The sequence below is a fragment of the Rhipicephalus sanguineus genome, chromosome 7, assembly GCF_013339695.2.
Source record: "Rhipicephalus sanguineus isolate Rsan-2018 chromosome 7, BIME_Rsan_1.4, whole genome shotgun sequence".
Taxonomy (NCBI): Eukaryota; Metazoa; Arthropoda; class Arachnida; order Ixodida; family Ixodidae; genus Rhipicephalus; species Rhipicephalus sanguineus.
This window is the reverse complement of record NC_051182.1, coordinates 94,977,587-94,988,044: the sequence shown is the minus strand read 5'-3', so window position 1 is coordinate 94,988,044 and position 10,458 is coordinate 94,977,587.

Genomic DNA, 10,458 nt, shown 5'->3' with positions numbered 1-10,458 from the left:
ACAAGATTTCGCACAGGAGAAATCTCACCAGGTCACTACCTGGAGGTAAAGAATGGCTGCTAATGGGAATGAGAGGCAGAAGAAGTCGGCTTTAGCTACCGCGGCGAATTTTTATTGTTCAACAACGCACAGGAAAAATCTCCCACCGGCCCCACCTTGGAGGTCAAAGCGTAAGACGGGTTACGCACTACGACTACGACTACGAGGGACGAACGGGTGCCGCTTAAGGAGCTTCGCCCCTAAAAATTACACCATCTCCCGCTAAAGGGGACCATGAGGCGATGCGAAGCCGGAGCACTTGCACGATCGCGTTCCGTTGGCGTTTCGTTGGGCATGCTACCGACCTCGCGTCGTGGAACGCGAAGAGGGACGCTACGCGCGTCGTATTTCCCATCTAGCCTGGCCGTTAATTCTCACAAGGCGAGCGGGGAACGCGGTCGACAGGCGGGCGAGAAGGGGGCAGCGTAGGAGAGGAGGGAGAAGGGGAGGGGATGCGCATGCGCTCGAGCTCATCCAAAGGCGCTGGCTCAGCGCCTGTAGGGGAAGGGGGGAAAGGGAGATAAAGATGAGAAGAGGGAGGAGAAGGAGAGGAGGAATGCTGTCCATGACCGAGGACGCGGCGGGCGGCTACTATAGCGGTGACCAGTCCAGTGTCCTCAAGGAAGCGAAGACCGCTTGAAAACCTGGGTGTGGTGCTGTGCAGGGAAAAGGAGTCCTCTGTGTAGCCGCAGGAATACTCTGGCGACGGAGTACGGCGAGCAAGGCAGCTCGTCCTCACCTGGCTGTTACACCGCGTTCCCCGCTCACGCGCTCACCCTGAGAAAAATCGCGGCCGGGGGGGGGGGGGGGGGCGGCACGACGCGCTTCACGTTTCCCTCTAGTCCGGCCGTGGTGTTCAATCACATTTGAAAATGCCGCGAGATGCCGACCAAGTTCTGCGTTCAATATGCGACGCTCTTCTGGCTATCACACCTCGTTCTCTTATTTCGCTTTCACCGTTAACTACTACAGCTACCACAAGGTTTTGTGTAATCATTTAACATGGACTTTAGTCGTCGGGATGGAGATGTACCACCAATCTTCAAAGTGGGTGCATCCACGTTAAACGGTGCTATAGCTGCCAGGCATCAAATTACATTGTGCAAGCACTCTTATAACAATGTATAGTAAACATTCAGTTACTTCTGTAAGGGCACGCTTTACTTTTGTGTTATTCCGATTCCTATGACGGAGGGATCAACCATCTTTTTTTCCTTCAGTTTCTGCAAACAACGGCGCCTGGAGCGTCCCCCCGCGCGTTTATGCGCCGGGGACGCTCCAGGCGCCGTTGTACGCCGGGCAAATAATGCGCCAAACGCCATTATTTGCATACATTATTATTCGGCGCATTATTTGTATACATACATTATTTGCCCGGCGCTGCAGTTTTAAAGCTGAAAAAGTTCACAGCATCAGTCTATGCGGCGTTCAGTGAAAAAGCATGCTAACGAAAAAAGAAGCCCAATAATAATCCCTTTTTGATGCAACGCCACGGCCACTTCTCACGTTACATTTATCCAATCACAGGTCAGCGCTCTGCGTCGTCATTTCCGCCCGCAATAGTTCTGGCGAGTGCCCCAATGTGCTGATGCGGTCGGTACCGATGTAGCCGCTTCAAAAAAGTGTTGGAGGGCCTCTTTAAAGTTTGGCCCTGTGTGGTATATAGAAATTACGATCACCATGAACCGACATGCACAATATTTGTCCTCACTTTTCATCGCCTTCCTCTTCTTCTTCGCAACCAGACACGCGCCAATTTTTAAGGTGAGGAATGCAACAATTTGATGGACGAGGAAAGGAGATCCTAGAGAGAGAAAGAGAAAAGAGAAAGAAAGAAAAGGAGATAATTTCTTGTCCAAGCTATTTTTGTTGGGGCGAAATTTGAACTTGTGTGCCTACAATCTGAATGCGAGCGTCCTAACCACTCGGCTATCCAGGCACGCTGGCACAGCAGAGCATAGCCTTGTAGCTTTGTATATATAGTACAACAAGGTGGTGGGAAATGAAACTGAGGCGTGAGAGATGCGAGGGTTAGGAGGATGGCAGAACGAGTACACACACACACACACACACACACACACCACACACACACACACACACACACACACACACACACACACACACACACACACACACACACACACACACACACACACACACACACACACACACACACACACAACACACACACACACACACACACACACACACACACCACACACACAACACCACACACACACAACACACACACACACACAGTGTGTGTGTGTATATACTGTAATGAACAGAGACGGAGACAGCACCCGATCCTGGGCCAGCTGTTCTATTCTGAACCTCTTCTTCCTTGACTCGATCAGCTCCCCGCGCGCCAGAGCCGCGGTGCCGCTTTTCGCCATCACACTCGGTCATGACTGCGAGCGCGCGGAGCTGTTGCAGTGCCTCTGGTGGACGGTGCTGGCTGCATCGCGGTGGACTGTTCCAACCATGCTGGAACTTGGTTTGGGGATCCGCCAGAAGTGTATCTGACGGGCGACACTGGGTGTGATGCAGTGGTCGTCGCACGCCCAGCAGACGACTATACCATCTCAGTTTGGCGGCGTGGCGTTTATCTATGTTTGCATGCCGAGCCGGAAAATACTTGCGCAACACAATGCGTGTAATCTCGGAGAGACTGCGGGATGTGATTATCGTGATGCGACGCAGCTCTCTTCCTTGCTGTCATCGCCCTTCTTTGTTCTGCGGTCAGCACAACGAAGCATGATCTTTGGTGTATCCGTACCACATTTGTACGTGTGAAAGCAATCATTACTGGATCCTACGCCGAAGTCGTTGCCGTTGTTCGCCGGAACCTCGATGCTTTGGCCGAGTTGGTCACTGTCCAAGCGATCAGTGTTTAGTTCTATGGCGACGAGAATACCTTCGTTATCTTCAATGCGGCGTTCAGGCCATACTCCGGGAGTCAGAATGGCGCGCTTGTCATCTTCAGGAAGCTCGCACACCATGTAGCCGGAATCGCCGATGCCGGCTCCGTCTGCCCAAACGCTCCCACACTCGGCCAATGACTGCCATGAAGTCTGCAGATGTGGCGCCAACTGGTCAGAGAGGATGTTCCTGCTATCTGCGTGCAGGTCAGGTTGTGGTGTTGGAACGTCCCGGTTATGGAAATTCACTGCGAAGTCTGATCTCTGTAATCGTAGTTGTATAGGTGGTCGGAGCTCCATGTCTACAAGCGAAGATAAACTGGGGGCCCGCGACTCCGACAGTTCCGACTTTGAGGTGGTATTGGTCGCTTGCACGGATGTTCGTAAGGTGGATCTCGATGTGGAATCTGAGATCCGAACCGCGAAGCCCACCTTGCAGCCTGTTTCTGTTCCACCCGCTTAGCTGAACGCCAAGCAGTCCCTGGAGGTATTGCAGGGCACAGCTGCACAGTCGGGAATGTTCCCGGCTGATGCGTGGTCGGAGGGACGCCCTTCCCGAGGTCCGTATTCGGTAGTGGTCTCTGGCTGTGATGAACGCGCGTCGGATACCGACGCGGAATCTGAATGCTCAAGTGGTGAACTGTAGCGCAGAGCAGAAGCATCGAGGTGAAATCTCTCCTGAGCTCCGTCGGCGGTGGCGGTCAGGATAGACTGGGTGGTGGCAGAGAGGTGTTAGTCCATCGGTCCAAAGGCAGATATGAGCCTGGTGCTCCACTCGTCCCAGGATTGCTGCCTCACGCCTTCCTACCTGTGCCACGCCGCGGCACCGTTTCGAAGGTGGTCTATGGCCACCCGCCATTTCCGTTGGTCCGTCCAGGTCTCGCGAGCTCGGAGGGCGTTGATGGTGGCTACCCACTTGCGGGCGTCGTTCTGGAAGCCGTGGAACTCCGGTAATTCGCAGAAAGCCGGCGATGGTGGTACGACAGGCGAAAATCCGGAGAATGTCGACGGGATCCTTGCCAAAGGGAGCTTGTTCAGCACCCCTCAGTAGCTCAGATGCCGATGAAGTCCTGAGCGAGAGGTTCTCGCAACGGAAAGCGTGAGCGCCATTCCCGCGCAATGGTAGGCCGTGCGCTGTCTTGGTAGCGCCGGGGGAAGCGTACCCTTGAGCCACCGAGGAGGCCTGGACGCCGTCCTGGGATGGCTTGATGGGTAGGTGCAGCAGCGGTCGGGCCGTGGTGTCCATAAGCGAGGAAGCGTGGACGGCGTTCCTAGGATGGAGAGACCGGCGCTGCCGACGTCCGCGATGACAGGTGGCTTCAGCCTTACGGTTCAGGTTTCGTAGACTGCGTCATTGTAAAGAACAGAGACGGAGACAGCACCCGATCCTGTTGTTGTTGTCCTCTGTGCATGGTTGGTTGGTTGGTTGGTTGATCCTCAGTTACTTGGCGCAACCCACCGCGGGGGATCGCTCATACCCAATGTAGGGCCAGCTGTTCTATTCTGAACCTCTTCTTGTTCTACCTCGATCAGCTCCCCGCGCGCCAGAGCTTTTCGCCATCACAATATATATATATATATATATATATATATATATATATATATATATATATATATATATATATATATATATATATATATATATATATATATATATTATATATATATATATATATACACACATACATATATATGGAAGGATTGGTTTGATCAGCGGCGACGTACATACAGAGCATGTCGCCGAGCATACGGTTAAAGCGTTCGGTGAGGCTATTCATCTGCGGGTGTTAAGCAGTAGTTTTGCGGTGAGCAACGTTGCACTCTGAGAATGTCTTCGACGACTTCCGACAAGAAGACGCTCCTGGGGAAGAAGAAGCTCCTGGGGTGTACCGTGATGCAGCATGAATCGGTGGAGCAGGAAGGAGGCCTCATCGCGCGCTGTAGCCGCTGGGAGAGCGGCAGTTTGAGCGAAATCGCGTGATGTGGTCTGCAGCAAAAATGTCCCAGCGCTTTCCAGCGGACGTCAGAGGAAGTGGCCCATACAAATCGATAACAACGCGCCCAAACGGTCGGTCAGGGCATGGCAGAGGTTGCAGACCTGCCGCCGACAGGTGCATTGAAGTTTTGCGGCGTGAACGAACTTCAGCTGCGAACGAACTTCTGCACGTAGCGGTATATCCCTCGCCAAAGTACCGTTCGCGAATGCGGTGGTAGTTTTTCGATACCCCAGAGTGTGCACACTGCGGATCAGAGTGGAACGACTCGCATGAGTGAGAACGCAGACTTCGGGGTATTACTAGTAGCCACTGGCGGCCGTCGCTGTTGTAATTGCGTCAGTGGAGGAGGTCTTCGCGAACGGCTAAATGGTGGGCTTGACGACGCAACGCGCGAGTGGATGGTGTGGCCGATTGATCACTCAGGAAGTCTATCAGTGAGGCAATCCATTGATCCTTGCGCTGTTCGGTAGCGATTGTGTGAATGTCGATGGAAGAAACGGCAAAGTGAGACACCAAGCTGTGGGCATTGTCGTCAGGCAAGGGAGAGCGCGACAGGACGTCGGCGTCAGCATACTGGCGTATATTGCGTTACAGCACGCGGATGTCGTAGTCTTGCATGCGAAGTGCCCACCGGGTGAGACGGCCTGAGGGATCCTTCAATGACGATAGCCAGCACAGTGCATGGTGGACGGTGACGACATCAAATGGGCGACCATAAAACTATGTCGGAACTTCGTAAGGGCCCAGATGATTGCCAGGCATTCTTTCTCCGTAACGGAGCAGTTGGTGTCGGCTTTAGTAAGCGTACGGCTTGCATATGCGACGACATATTCCGGGAACCCAGGTTTGCGCTGCGCAAGGACAGCGCCGAGGCCAACACCGCTGGCGTCCATGTGTACCACTGTAGGGGCCGTAGAGTCATAGTGGTGTAGTATGGGACGAGACGTCCACAAACGACGGAGCTTTGCGAAAGCATCGTCGCACGAATTGAGGGTTCCGTTGATGCCAAGGAGCTTCGTCAGCGGCAGTATGATAGTCGCGAAGTTTCGGATGAAGTGCCGAAGGTAGGAGCATAGTCTTACGGAACTGCGCACTTCTTTGACGGTCGTAGGTTTGGGAAACTCTCTCACGGCCCGAAGCTTGGATGGATCGGGAAGAATTCGGTCCTTGGACATGACGCAGCCTAGTATCGTCAGCTGGCGTGCTGCAAATCGGCAATTCTTTAGATTCAGTTGTAGCCCGGCGTAGCTCAAACGCGTCAAAACATGTTGCAGGCGTTGAAGATGCGTGGAGAAGTGCGGGACGAAAACGACGACGTCGTCGAAGTAGCACAGGCACGTGTGCCTTTTGAAGTTGCGCAGAACGGTATCCGTCATGCGCTCAAAGGTCAGGGGTGCATTACACAGCCCAAGCGGCATGACGTTGATTTCGTTCAAGCCATCGGGCGTGACAAAGGCTGTCTTCGGTCGAGCGTCGTCAGCCATGGGGACTTGCCAGTACCCGGAGCGCAAATGGAGCGACGAAAGAATTCTGCTCCTTGCAGACTGTCAATGGCGTCGTTTACTGGAGGTAGAGGATAAACGTCCTTACGGGTGATCTTATTCAGTCGTTGGTAGTCCACACAGAATCGCACAGTGTCGTCGTTCTTTGCAACGAGAACGACAGGAGACGCCCACGGGCTGTTTGAGGGTCGAATAACGTCGCGGCGAAGCATGTCATCGACTTGCTCGGTAATTACACGACGCTCTGCTGGAGATACGCGATATGAACGTTACTGCAGTGGTGGTTGGTCGCCAGTGTCGATGCGATGCGCGACAGGAGACGTGCGCCTGGCTGCCGCCAAGCGAGCGCCCGCCGCTGCGCATCGTTCATGCTCCACCAACGATCCGACACGTACGGCGACGATCCAGGAGAATGAGAGAGGCGCTCGCTCCCCGCGCAGCGCGCGCAGCAGCCAATCGGAGAGCAGCGGCACTTCGAGCGCCATCTAGTGTCGATTCACACAAGCGCCATATTGCACACAATTCTGTTGTACCAACGTCATCTAGGAAATGAGACGAGAAATGGTGATGACGACACAGATTGTGTACAGCGCCATCTAGAATATCATCACTCAACTGCAGTTTGTATGTACTTCTATGAGACAGCGCCATCTGCCGTTTACGCCGGACAGAGATACTGCCGTTTACGCCGGACAACGGAGACGTGACAAGGTTAGACTAAGAGGAGCTACGCCCCTAAAAGAATGCGTGATACCGACTACAGAGGTAGACACAGAAACACATGCATAGAAAGAAAAAGGAGCAAGAGACGAAAGAGAGGAAAGAGAGATAAAGAAATAGACACAGAGAGAAAGAGATATGAAGCCGCATACCCAAAAAAGATAGAAAAAAAGAGAATGCATAGCCATCTACAGTGCAGTATAGCAAGTATACTTTACTGCGTGGCGTAGCAAAACTATCATTTTCATAAACCGCCGTGTACTCTCTTCGTTATTTTCACCTTCGCTCTCTTCAGCTTGTAGTCAGCCAGTTCTGCTGTGAACCAGCCTTGCGGGACTTTCCGCGAGGTGCTATAATTACTGTTGTCGAGCGGCCGTGGTAATACACTACTGTGGGAGAGGTGTATGAAGCTGCGCTGAGAACAAACAAAACTTGGGGAGGGGTGACGCATGTAGGCAAGGGTGTTTCAGCTTCACTAACGTGAAACCTGTGGAAGGACGAAGCATGTAGTGTGCGCCGGTGTTTCCCACAGCAAAATAACTGCTAATGAGTAATGAGAGACAGGAGAAAGATTAGACGCAGAGACCCGCAATACGCTTTTAGTTATTGTGCACGCTGCGAATCTTTATTGTTCAACAACGCACAAGACAAATCTCCCATCGGCACTACATTGCAAGTCAAGATCCAGTGCCTATATATACGGGGTGGCCGGTGAACGGTTGTGCAACGCGAGCTGTCAGTTTTTTCAAGAAACTTGCTAGGAGACACTGCCTGCGTCGGCGTTGTCTCTCGCGGGCGAGGGCGCCTTCTCGTTGCTCGAGAGCTGGTAGTTCAGTGTTCATCACAGAAACAGCGTTGCCATAGTCAACGCGCTTCGTTCATTCTCTCTCGCCACACGGCGAGCGCTGAGGCGGTGGCACCCTCCCTTGCGCTCAAGCAAATGGACACGACACGATGATGCATGTAAGCAAATGGGTCATGACGATGCACCGCCGACAAGCCGAGACGCTAAGGTGCTTCGCCGCTAATATTCGACGATTTCGAGTACTTGTTAAAATGGCTGATTGGAAAGCTGCACATGCCGCAGAAGTTGACCATTTTCTGCAAGGCAATGCAGGCTATGGTCAGGTGTGGCAGTGATAGCTTTTATTTTTTATCGTTTGTATTTTCTTCGCTGCGTTCTCTTATCGGCTGTTCTTGCGATACCTCTATCTGTCAGTATATATATTTCAATGCTGTCCAAATAAACGTTCAGTTGGTAGTATGCGCTTGTCCTTGTCTTCCTAAGTGCCTGTATAAATTACGTGCTCGTATTTCTAAGTATCAGGATTTCGAGTACAATGTACTTTCCTACGTCTTCGCTGAGTGGCTAATCGAAATTACTCGAGCACCACAAATGAGTTTGCGGAGATGGGATTGCTTCGATGCAGGCTACTAATAGAAGCAACATGTAGCTTAAAGGGCCTCTAAACCTCCAACAGACGCTCGCCTGCTCCTCTCCGTGCCTTTTCTATACCGACAACAGCCGTCATGACGTCATTTGTATGATTAGGTGACGTCGCGAGCAAGAGACGCTGTCAATGGGCGAACAAGTGCCTGTTTTGTGCTAGTAGATGGGCGCGCTTCTTGCGTTTCCACATCGGACGCTGAGGGAGGGGCACTCAGAGAGGTGGACAGACGAGCCGACGAACGCGAAGAAAAGAGCGAAACGAGAAAGCGCGTGCAACTCCGCCAGCGTTCGCTGTAGTCTCGTGCACAACTGCGACGCCACAACTTAATTTACACAGTACAACATTCCAAACAAAATTATATAGCCCGGGCTCTATAATTTGAATGGAAGGTAGAGAGAAGCTGAAAATTACGAGTGCGTAAGGGTATGACAATGTTTCCTTAGCTAAATACTAGAAGTAAGAGGCACTTATCAAGAGTCCAATGACCAACATATGTTTTAAAGCCAAACAAGACAGAAATTCATGGGATGACATAGGCTTGAAGCGATGAAAAATTGAAGAAGAAAGAGTGTTGCAGGAGCGTAGTGGAGCAATGAATGGGGCTACGAGATGGCGCTAATGGAGTTGCATATCATTAGGTTGACAGCCTGGGTTCTGACCCAGCACGTCTCAAAAAGTTATTTTCTTCCATTCACTCATTTCGTTATAGCTATAATCGTATTACGTGACAGAGGGATTTACGAAGAGGCTTTTTTCTAGTTGAGTCAGCCTAGAAAGTCGCACGCATTCAGAAGCCCTCTGTGAAAGATGGAACCCCGACATGGAGCACTTAGGCAAACTTTTCTTCCTTTAAACTTTTATTTTCATTATTGGCAGTCGCAGACATGATTAATAGCACAAATTTCATGAGAGCAGAATATACACCACCAAAATTCACATTAGTGGCAGTCTATAACCATGGCGTGACTTTGGCGTGGCTCTATAACCGTGGCGTGACTTTATACGATTCCATGAGTGCTGTCAGTGGTACGACCCTCGCCATCTATTCAGGTACTGGCTATATGAGCTGAGCACTTCGAGATACTTCCACAGAGAAACATAGTTACGTAAAGAGCGCCCACGCGAGCTTTTTTGCTGTGGAGCAAGATAGGGTCTGACCACCTGCCAGGGGGCGTAGCGACTTCAAAGAGATGGACCCTATCATGCATCCATCTGTTCGCGTCGGCACTGAGGCTTTCATACTTGTTCCAGCATTATGTCAGCGTCTGGAACAGCCAACTCAGAAGGAGCATCACGCGACCACCGAAACGGGAGTGTACAATCCTACATGTCGGCTCCGCATCGTATTCCGCAGACGGCTTTATTTCTCTACCGCGAAAATTGAGTGACGCCTTAGCAGTAAGTGTTCTCTTTCTACACCCGTGTTGCACCACGGGTACAACGCATCCATGTTGTTCGAATATATTCGCGTTCTGAAAGCATGGGAGTGTAGCCCAGTGATAAATGAGGTCCCAAACGTCCAAGGAAACGGGTTCTCTTGTCCCTCGCTGTTTGCAATTGGATATGATACAGCGGGAATTATAGAGACAATTTCCCACTGAGCCTTACAGCATACGTTTCTTACGGGTGAGCGCATCTGATGAAATACCGTACATCCGTGTTATGATGCTCCTGGGACTCCACACTTTGTGGAAAACTAGAATGGAATTTAAGAATGCTCACTCTGTCAGAATGGTTTCCACTTAGGCTTGTTGCATCTTTAGGACGAGTACTGCCCGTCCACTTTGATTTCTTCCTATGTCTACCACAATTAATACAGCACACTTGA